The sequence below is a fragment of the Lolium rigidum genome, chromosome 4 (assembly GCF_022539505.1).
Source record: "Lolium rigidum isolate FL_2022 chromosome 4, APGP_CSIRO_Lrig_0.1, whole genome shotgun sequence".
NCBI classification, from domain to species: Eukaryota; Viridiplantae; Streptophyta; class Magnoliopsida; order Poales; family Poaceae; genus Lolium; species Lolium rigidum.
Window position 1 is genome coordinate 172693552 of NC_061511.1, and position 11281 is coordinate 172704832.

The window sequence follows — 11281 nt, forward strand, 5'->3', positions numbered from 1 at the left end:
ACCGTGGTATGTGGTCTCTTATGAACCATTCATATGCTTGCAAGCTAATTAGACGACATTCCACCGAGAGGGCCTAGAATATATCTATCCGTCATCGGGATGGACAAATCCCACTGTTGATCCATATGCCTCAACTCATACTTTCCGAATACCTAATCCCACCTTTATAACCACCCATTTACGCAGTGGCGTTTGATGTAATCAAAGTACCCTTCCGACATAAGTGATTTACATGTTCTCATGGTCGAAAGGACTAGGTAACTATGTATCGAAAGCTTATAGCAAATGAACTTAATGACGTGATCTTATGCTACGCTTAATTGGGTGTGTCCATTACATCATTCACATAATGACATAACCTTGTTATTAATAACATCCAATGTTCATGATCATGAAACTATGATCATCTATTAATCAACAAGCTAGTTATACAAGAGGCTTACTAGGGACTCCTTGTTGTTCACATAACACACATGTATCAATGTTTCGGTTAATACAATTATAGCATGGTATGTAAACATTATCATAAACACACAGATATATTATAATAACCATTTTATTATTGCCTCTTGGGCATATCTCCAACAATCGTTAGCGCGCTATTTTTTCAAACTAAGTTGCTTTCATTTTTTTTGTGTTGATGAACTACAATCTGTTGGTTCATCTTCTAGATTAGAACATAATATCAATAATGCTGATAATTCTTAATAAATAATTTATACTATGTTGTTGCCTTGTAGAATGTTGATGTTAGCCTACAGAAAAATTGAAGATCTATTTGTTGTATGTGATTATGTATGTATATTCAGTCATTTTTGGATTAAATATCCAACCTTTTTAGTGAAATCCTTTATTTTTAAGCTATATTTGATTTTTTTTTCAAAACGCTATTTGAAATATAGCACGATATAGCGTCCATAGCATTTGAAAGAGGCTGACGCTATTTCATTTAGCACGCTATTTTAAACCTTATACTTCATTATATTCAACATATTTAATTTGATTTTCTCTGAGGTACTTCATACTGATTGTAGCATTACGAGATTGATTCTATTCTTTTAACACAATTTTCTATTTGCTTGTTTACTTTGACTAATTTGTTTCTTATATGCTAAATTGTTAATCCTCATTTGAATTTCAGTGGTTACTGATGGCTGGAGTGGTGCGCTTGTGGAATAATTTAGAGGTCCAAATTATGGTGCTTGTCAGCTTCGTGTTGCAAGTGTTCCTGCTCATGTTCGCAGGGATGCGTCGGCGGAATATCTCTGTCATTCCAAGGACCCTCCTATGGCTAGCATACCTCCTGGCTGATTTCATAGCGGTATACATCCTCGGCCACATGTCATTTAGCAACTGGTCCCACGAGAAGCAACAACTCATGGCGTTCTGGGCGCCTTTCCTGCTGGTGCATCTTGGTGGCCAGGACACCATCACCGCCTACTCCATAGAAGACAACCAGCTCTGGCCACGCCACCTGCTCACTTTTGCCGTGCAGGCATTGGGAGTAGCTTAGGGCAACTCCAACCGGCCGACCCAAACAGACGCGCTGGACCGTCCGTTTTGGGCCGTTTGCGTGGCCGCCCGGACACGCGGACAGCGCCCCGCGTCCGCGTGTTCGTTTGGGTCGCACGCGGCGCCCAACGCGGCGACCCAAAGAGACGCCACGTGGTTCGTCTTCGTTGCGCGGCGCTGCGCCATGGCAGGCCTCGACGGGACAACCATGGTGGGCGGTGGAACGCGCGGGAAAGATCCCGCGCGCACTAAGGTTCCGCGCGCGAAAACGCCATTGGCGCGCGCTCGCTCCCAAGTTTCCCGCCAGACCGCCGTCTATAAAAGACGGCGGCGGTCTCACACAGACCGCATCACCGTTCTCTCCCCCTTCACCTTCTCCGGCGCCATGCCGCGCACCCTGCAGGCCACGTGGGCCAAGATCTCCCTCGCCGCTCGGGCCAGGTTCCCGCGGACGGAGGAGGAGGAGCGCGCGGACTCGCGGTGGGTCCCCGACGACGAGGCGCTCCGCGTCGCGGCGGAGGCGGCGGCGAAGAAGGAAGGGGATGCGGAGATGGTGGAGGCGGCCGCGGACGGATGGCACGAGACCGCGGAGGGCTGGTACGAGGCCGCGGAGGAGGGGGCGGCCGCCGCGGAGGAGTCCGTCGACGAGGAGGACCTCGCGCTGGCGAACATCAACGCCGCCATCGAGGAACATCTCGCCGACCTCACACGCGTGACGAAGGAGCACGAGGCCACCTGCCGGGCCGGCCGCCGCCGATTAGGCGACCTCCTCGGGCAGAAGAACCAGCTGCTCGCTATGCGAGCAGCCCGTCACCTCATCCAGATGCCCTCGCCCGAGCGGCGCACCCGGGAGGCTGCTGCGTCGGCGGAGCGCGGCCGGCAAGAGCGCATGCGCCGGCGCCTGGGGAACCACGAAGCCCAGGCCGCCGGTCGCGTCCGCCTGGAGGCGCGCACCGCTGTGGAACGCGCGGCTCTGCAGGAGCTGGAGCTATGCGGGAAGCGGATGGTGCCGCAGCAGGAGGCGGAGCGCGAGCGCGCCCGAGACGCGCGGACGGAAGGAGGAGGATGAAAGCCTCCGCCGCCGCCGCGCTCGTGCCGCCGCTGCATCACCCAGCTCGTAAGCTGGAGTGGAATCCTCACGCGTACAGGCCGCCCGCGTCGAGTGAAATCCACGGCCCCGACGGCGAGCCGGCGAGGAGCCGCCGGCCCCGTACGTAGTAGGATAGAAGTAGTAGTTAAAAAAAATTTGTAATAGGTTCTTTTAAATGAAAACAAATGTTTATGTCTATGACACGCGGGCCAGGGGCGGACAAGGGGCGGACGCGAGCGACCAGCCTTTCGCGTCCGCGGCCACGCAAACCCGGCCCAGATTTGGGCCGGGTTTGCGTCGTTCCGGACGCCGCGCCATCCGTTTTAGAGATGGGTCCGCGCGCTGGGCCGGGTTTTTGTCCGTCTGGGCCATCCGGACGCGCGGGCGCGGGATGGGTCTCCCCGTTGGAGATGCCCTTATGTCCTCTACAAGTATATTGCCGGAAGATGGACCTTGTTCACTCCTGCCGCACTAATATTTGTCACTGGTGTCCTCAAGTATGGGGAGAGGATATGGGCGCTCAAGTCGTCCAGCATGGGAAATATGAGTATATTTCTCGACGGCAGGAAGTTGAGGGAGATTGAACGAGCATATGAGCCTTACTGTCCGCTTGAGCAGCAGTTGGGTCCTGAAGAGGCTCTACAGGGAGCTCATGACCTGCTCCCCATTTGCATGGCTCAATTCGTGGATTATAAGTTTTGGCCATCCCCATTCCAGAGTAAAGCCATAGAGCTATTTCATGGCAAGGGTCGTATATACGATGTGATTGAGATGCAGCTCTCCCTAGTACATGATTTCCTATACACCAAGGCAGTGGTGGTCTTCACATGGTATGGATGCTTTATCCGTGCCATCTCATCAGTTGCGACCATCACCACTTTCTTCCTATTTCGATCAAGCATTCAAAAAAATGAGTTGGATAGAGGTGATGCTATTGTCACATTATACCCTATATAAAAGATGTACAACTTAGCGTTTTGTTAGTGAGACCAAGTAAGCAATTTGTACTGTAGACCCCAATTTAGTTATGTTAAATGCACACATCTACAGGGAATTTTTTTTCTTGCACTTTTATTCAGGGTTACCGGCCGCATCCGGTGAATGCACTTTCTTCCTATCTCTCTTCCTATTTCCTCCGATTCTTTGGTATTACGGTGGACGTGGATTCTAGAGAGGAATAGACGTGGGCATATCTCAGAGAACACGTGGCTCATCTCTGCCAGTTTAGTGCGATTTTGTTGTCTCATCTAGAGAACTCCGATTGGATCACCCGTCCCCAATCTCCTCCATCCCCACAACTGCAGATTCTGTTCGGTGCTGATTTGCCCTCCTCCTGGAGTTCCTGGCCAATTTTCCCTACTTATTTTCTTCCATAGCGATCTTCTCTCCATTCTTTGCCTTTTGCGCTTGGTTTTTTCTTTGTTGCTATTTTTCGTTGCTTAAAGGAGATTGTCTTGCTAGATGCCGTTGGCCTCGGCTCAGATCCTCACCAGCTCAGGCGGTCAGCGGCTTGGAATTTTATGGGCGTGACATCAGTATTCATGGACGAAGGAGGGATGCGGCAGGCCGGCAGTATGGGCGGTTTTGAGCTTGACGGCTCGGCCAGGTTGGCCGCGTCGAGAACCGGCGATTCTCGCGCCGTCTGACGGCACTAAGGCGGCGCCGAACGTCCTCCATTTCCATCGCTGGGTGGCCAGGGCTTGGGGGCTCCGTCTTGAACACGCATGTATGCAGCCGCTCCACAGCGGTCAACACGGCGAGGTCGACCTCGAGCCCGGCGTCCGGCTCAGTCGCCGGTGCGGTAGGCGCAGGCGCCGCATTTCTGGTGGATTGTAGCAGTGCTGCTGCAGCACCGTGGCTTTGCGGGCCACGGTCTTGACGGGCGGCGGCACTGGGCAGGACAGGGGCACGGTGGTCGCCGATGCGTTCAAGGTGTTGCGCCGACTTTCTACTTACAGCGCTGCCACGTCGCTCCCCGGCGCAGCAATCCCTCGACGACGCAGCTCCGCCTTACTTTCCCCGGTCCACTCCCTCGCCGCATAAACCGATGCGCCATCCTCGAGCCCTAGCAATCCCTCGAGGACGAACGCATCCAATCCGCCCGGCGCCAGTCTCCAGAGGTATGGCCCTCTGCCCCAACACCTAATCCGAATCCTCTTCTCCCCCAATTAAATCAAAATTGATTCTTTGCAGAAAAGCAGGAAAAAGCAGGAGGAGAGGGCAAATCGATTTCCAAGAGACAACCCTGACAGCTCCGCCTGGTCCTTTCCCCAAACTGTAGGTCCACACGACCTACTACACCACACGGAAATCCTGGAGCACGGCCAACCGTCGATCAGGACGGAGTAACCTCTGCTGCTCAAGGTCCGGTTCTTCTTGGACGCCACACGACAGGAGGTTGTGCATATTGGAGCAGTATGCCATCCCAATCGCTTGGTATGTTGTTTCCACCGACCACAAGTGAGGCAAAGTCCTCCTATTATCTCTACATTGGCCACGATTTCTGTGATTGAAATACAGGGTATTGATTGAATTGGTAGTATTTGCATGGTCCAGAAACTGACTATTGGACCATGTCTTTCTTAATCGAGGCAATTGGCCATTTTTGCTTATTTAACAATTTGAATATTTCATCTTGCTCTCTGAATTCCTTCAGTATGCCATTCTTTTCTTTCAATGTCTTCTAATTGTTGACAAATTCTTGGCCAATACATTTCAAAATTAGTAGGTCAAGCGGTAGTATATTCTTTACAGAGAACCTTGGTTCATTTCCTTGGTCCAGTCGTGTTGTGCTTGCTTAGCTAATCACAGTTCCTCGCTAGGCCATATAATTTGCATGCAGGGCATTTGCACCTGCACAATGTTCAGGCTTTAGAGAATATGTATGTAGGTCTTCGAGATCTGTTTTTGTTTAGTTCTCAATTGATAAGATTTATTGAGGTACTACATCATTTTCAAGTAAGGATGATGAAGTGGCACATCAATACATATTAAGTCCATCCAGCATCTGAAAACTAAACAGTTTGCGTATTCACCTATTCTACTTCGTGTGGATAAATGGGCTAACAACTCTTTTCTTTCAAGCCTGTAGTTAAAAAAAAATGATTATTTGTTCAAAAGAAAAATGACATAATTACTTTGGTCTGGCAATTAGTAAGTGAACTACTGGTTTAGTACTTTTTGCACAATAACTGAAGGAGATTATTAATGATACACATCACTATTCTTTTAGCATACTGTACCATTGGAAGGGTCAATCAAATTACATCACGTATCTTATATGCTATGTGATGATGTAAGAATAGTGTGGAAAATTTCATGTTTATGGCCATTGCTTTAGCAAATAAAGGTGCGAAATACATAGATTCTCTGAAAAAATGCATGTATTCTGAAATAGCTGAAATCAGCTGCTGGCATAAATGTACTATGTCTCATCTCTTGAAGAACCATGAATGATTATTCTCACCTCCTACCGAAGATCCATATGCACTGACATTGTCTTTCTGCAATCAATTGGCAATTGTGCCATTGTTACTTATTGGCCAGAATATGCAAAGACCTTTCATGCGGTTGCTCTTCATTAATCCTCCTATGATGACAGCACTGTAATACTGTTTGCAGGCATGAGTGTTGCCCAGTTGTCAGGTATGCCACCTACGGGTGAGGGTCCATACTCCATACAACATTTGTAGACTAAATACAACCTTCATTAATTAGCATAATATTTGCGTTGATGTTGGAATGTTAGCCTTCAAGAGTAGCTTCATGTTCTGTTGTCCTGTATATGTTTTCACTTCGTTTTTATTTTCAGGAGTGTCTGGTTTTGATTACGCTGTTGCCCGGTTGGTATTTGTCGCCTGCTGTTGCCTGAAGTTCTTCAACACAGTTTGATAGTGCTAACATTCTATCAGGTGATTATTGTTATTGTTATTCTATGTTGCTTCTCGATATATTTATATATGGAAAGTATTATTCATGAAAGGTAGGTACATTAAAATTCAGGTATTCAGAGAAACCGATACACCACAGTTGCTAAAAAAAAGGACAAGTTCCCTAAATGCCACATGAAAAACATGAAAGTGTGGACTTATTTGGATAGTAGAGAAACAGTCCATAATTTCTTATGCTCCAGTTTCCTTTTTCAGGAGCTTCATAGTTATGAATTGCCAACTAAGCTAACCATGCATCATGTCATAAGAAGAAACATATTGTTTTGAAGTTATAGGTCAAATAAGCCAGATTTCCTCATTGTCTGAGCTTATTCATACAAACTGCTTCAGGATGAGAAGAAGTTTGATGCAAGTGTAGTTATATTGTACATTAATACAACAAGCTTAGATCAAACCCATTTTAGCACTCATCAAGACTCTAGCCACAAAAATATATAGTTTCAACTGAAAATTACCACGATCTTATGTTTGTCAGGGTACGCACTTACTACTGGCCACCTTTCAATTTTGTGAGTACATGTGTGTGTCTGTGTTCTATACAACCTTTCTATTTTGGAGGACATGGAAGTGATATTTTTTCATTTCTAATGCATATATATGTGTATACTGTAGGACGTCCTGTGGATCTTTTATCTCCAGTTAGTGCTGATAAGTATTTTGCAGATTTTGCATTTCATTCCGGTTGCTTAATTCAGTACGCAGTTTCCTGCTTTTAGATTTTTCAGTACATCTAATATATGTGCGACACTCTACTCACAAGGGGAACAATTTCTCTTGGTAACACACCAATTTTTCCCTCTCAATCTGCACCTCCTTTTCAGATATTTTCATTCCAATAAAAATGCCCAAAGAGATTTAGACCATTCAACATGTATAGCAGGCTAATAAAATGAACGGATGGATGGCATGGAATATTGCCTTGATGAGATGAAAATTTCCATGTTTAGCGGAATACGTGAAACTGCATCATAACTCATATGCTGAAGAATGAACAAGGAGTTACTAACAGGATACTACGATGTCCTCCTTAGGACTTCCCCGGTGGCGACGAGGAAGAGGTACAAGTTCAAGAGGATGGCTGAATATATAACTGAGAGGACGCATTGTTGCCTATTCAATTTTTTGTCTTTGGGTGTATTGGCGATGATGACAGTGTTGTGTTCAATAAGTCAAGAAAGAGTTTGATAGCAGAGTAGGTGTTTTTTTTTTTGCTGTGTACGAGTTATGTGCGTTTTACATGAGACTGGTTAGTGGCATATTCATTGGAACAAGTATATATGAAAAATAGTTAGGCCAAAATATGAAATATTTCATTTGTACTTTATAATGCATAATATTGCAAAAAAAAGTAGCAATTAATATCATAGAAACATGTATGATAGCGGGCGCGGCGTGCCGCCGCGCCAAGGCTTCCTAGTACATCTTAATAGTTGGGGCTATCCTCCTAGAGATGACCGCATTGTTGAAGGCAATGGGATCAACATGGACATGCGCAATGTTGCGTGATAAAAGATGGGATCGGCTTCACAACATAGTTGTTTCGGTCCGGCGACACGTCAAGGCTGCAGAAAAAAATAGAAGATGGTCTGGTTCCATTGGACAACCCAAGCCGCTCACACTGTAAGAAAAGTTCAAATACACAATGTCCCAAAATCGTCCACTAAGACCCATTTTTCGTCGCCTCTGGGTCTAACCCGACGATATGGGTTCTGTGGTCAAAACTGCATCAGGCAAAGTCCTATCACGCTTTTTTCTGTCCGTCGCATTCGGGCGCCCTTCCGCCACGGAAAATCAGACCGTTGCAGATGTTTTTCGGGAGCCCGTTGACTGCTGACGTCATGCAAACTAACACGTGGCAGACGCCGTTAACTGGCAGTTAACGGCGTTAACCGGCAGAAACCCTGTGGTAGATGGTAGGCCCACACGAGGCCCACCACGCCTTAAGCGGGCCGGCCCATTTAGTTTGCGGGCCGGGCCAGCTGACTTAGTTTGACCGGTCAACTATATAGCTGGGCTGGTCCATTAGTTACGTGGGCTAGGCCTAACCTCTAAGGTTGATTGGTCAAAATTCAAATGGGCCGGCCCACTAAGCATGTGGGCCGGGCCAAATGCACTCGTTTGACCGATCAAAAGGCAAAAGGGCCGGCCCACTAGACATGTGGGGCCCACTTTCCTGTTATCGGGCCGGCCCATTTAACAAGTGGGGACCACCATAAAGCAAGTGGGCCGGCCCAAGAAGTTAGTGGGCAGGCCCAATTAGCATGTGGGTCCCACTTTCCTGCTATCGGGCCGGGCCATTTAGTAAGTGGGGTCCACCATAGATCAAGTGGGCTGGCCCAACAAGCTAGTGGGCCGGCCCAAAAAACACAGGTGGGTCCCACTTTCCTGTTATTGGGTCGGCCCATTAAACAAGTGGGGTCCAACATATAACAAGTGTGCTGGCCCAACAAGATAGTGGGCCGGCCCAATAAGCAGGTGGGCCCACTTTCATGTAACCGGGCCGGTCCAGTTATTAAGTGGGGTCCACCATAAAGCAAGTGGGCTGGCCCAACAGATTGGCGGGCCGGCCCAATAATAAAAGTGGGGCCTACTATCGTGTTAACGGGCTGATACGTCTCCAACGTATCTATAATTTCTGATGTTCCATGCTAGTTTTATGACAATACCTACATGTTTGGCTCACACTTTATAATGATTTTCTGCATTTTCCGGGACTAACCTATTAACAAGATGCCGAGGTGTCAGTTCCTCGTTTCGCTGTTTTTGGTTTCGTAAATCCTACACAGGAAATATTCTCGGAATTGGACGAAACAAAAGCCAAACCTCATATTTTACCGAGACGGACCCGGAACACCGAAGGAGAGACGGAGAGGGGCCAAGGGGCCCCACACCACCGGCGGCGCGGCCAAGAGGGGGGCACGCCCGGCTATGGGGTGGGCCCTCGGGACCCTCCGACGCCGCCCTTTCGCCTATATAATCCTCCGGATGCGAAAACCCTAAATAACCCGACGATATTCCACGAAGAGTTCCGTAGCCGCCGCCATCGCGAAGACAAGTTTCGGGGACGAAGTCTCCGTTCGCGCACGCCGCCGGACGGGAATTGCCCCCGGAGTCATCTCCATCGACACCACCGCCATCTTCATCGCCGTTGCTCGTCTCCCATGATGAGGAGGGAGTAGTTCTCCCCGAGGCTGAGGGCTCTACCGGTAGCTATGTGGTTCATCTCTCTCTCCCATGGTGTGATCTTTATGTGATCATGAGCTTTGTATCACTATTAATCTATGTGTTACTCTAGTGATGTTATTAAAGTAGTCTAATCCTCCTCCATGATGTAATGTTGACAGCGTGTGCATCATGTAGTACTTGGCGTAGGTTATGATTGTAATCTCTTATGGATTATGGAGTTAACTATTACTATGATAGTATTGATGTGATCTATTTCCCCTTTCATAGCTATTGTTGACAGTGTGTATGCTATGTTAGTACTCGGTCTAAATTGCAATGGTATTATCTTGGATTATGATTTGATGAGGATATCCCTATGAGTGGTGTTTGTCAAGTACTTGATGAACTTTGAGTGGAGCTTTTGTAGCCGCTACGTGATGATTAGTGATTCCAATAGGAGAGTAATTCAGAGTAGCACAAGTGAAGAGAAGTTATTTAATTGTTATGTGATCATTGTTGAGAGTGTCCACTAGTGAAAGTATGATCCCTAGGCCTTGTTTCTAAGCATTAAAACACCGTTTCCAACAAGTTCTGTTACATGTTCGCTTGCCGACGTCTTTATTTCAGATTGCTACTACTACTTACAATCATCCATATTACTTGTATTTCACTATCTCTTCGCCGAACTAGTGCACCTATACATCTGACAAGTGTATTAGGTGTGTTGGGGACACAAGAGACTTCTTGTATCTTAATTGCGGTGGTTGCTTGAGAGGGATATCTTTGACCTCTACCTCCCCGAGTTTGATAAACCTTGGGTGATTCACTTAAGGGAAACTTGCTGTCTGTTCTACAAACCTCTCGCTCTTGGAGGCCCAATATTTTCTACAGTGAATAGAAGCGTGCGTAGACATCAAGCTATTTTCCGGCGCCGTTGCCGGGAGGTAAGGTAAAAGGTATTCACATCCTCCGAGTACTAAGCTATTTCCTAGCATCGTTGCCGGTGTGTGAGTGCTCGAAGTTATTTCCTTTAGATCCTGCAATTATATCTTTTTGTTTCTTGTTTTTATTTTTTCAGTAGTTAGGCTTAATGGAAAACAACAAAAAAATTAGAGATCTTTATGAACTTTATATTGAATTAGGACATGATGTGTTTGAAGAGAGAATTAAAAAACCCATGGAACTTTGTTTGCAAAATAGTTGTAGCAATGTTGTAGTATACCACTGCATGTTCAGATTGCTATGCGGTGACCCAGCATACCACTGCATGTTGTAGTATACACATCGTTGATACGATCTTTGTGAAGGGACTTCTTCACAATTGCCATATCCCTCAGAGTGGTACAACAGAATCATTGCAGGTCATAACACTCCATATATTATTACAAACATTGTCTTAACACGTTGGTATTCTCACAGGTCCTATGAGAACACCCTAAGATACTACTTAAGTACGATTACAACTCATAACTATAGATGAAAGAGAGCTCAGCAACTTATTTAAGTAAGTTCTACGCTGCTCGGCTCTATGATGCTAGGGTATATCACTACTCCTCCACCTCCG

At 46.9% G+C, this 11281-nt stretch overlaps 1 long non-coding RNA gene across 1 annotated transcript; it reads left to right on the plus strand.

The window, feature by feature from the left end:
• Positions 1 to 4819: 4819 nt before the first annotated feature.
• LOC124708987 lies at positions 4820 to 7834 on the plus strand. Its single transcript, XR_007005386.1, has 3 exons — positions 4820 to 6247; positions 6414 to 6513; positions 7584 to 7834. It is a non-coding gene; the product is annotated as an uncharacterized LOC124708987 (long non-coding RNA).
• The last annotated feature ends 3447 nt before the right edge of the window (positions 7835 to 11281 follow it).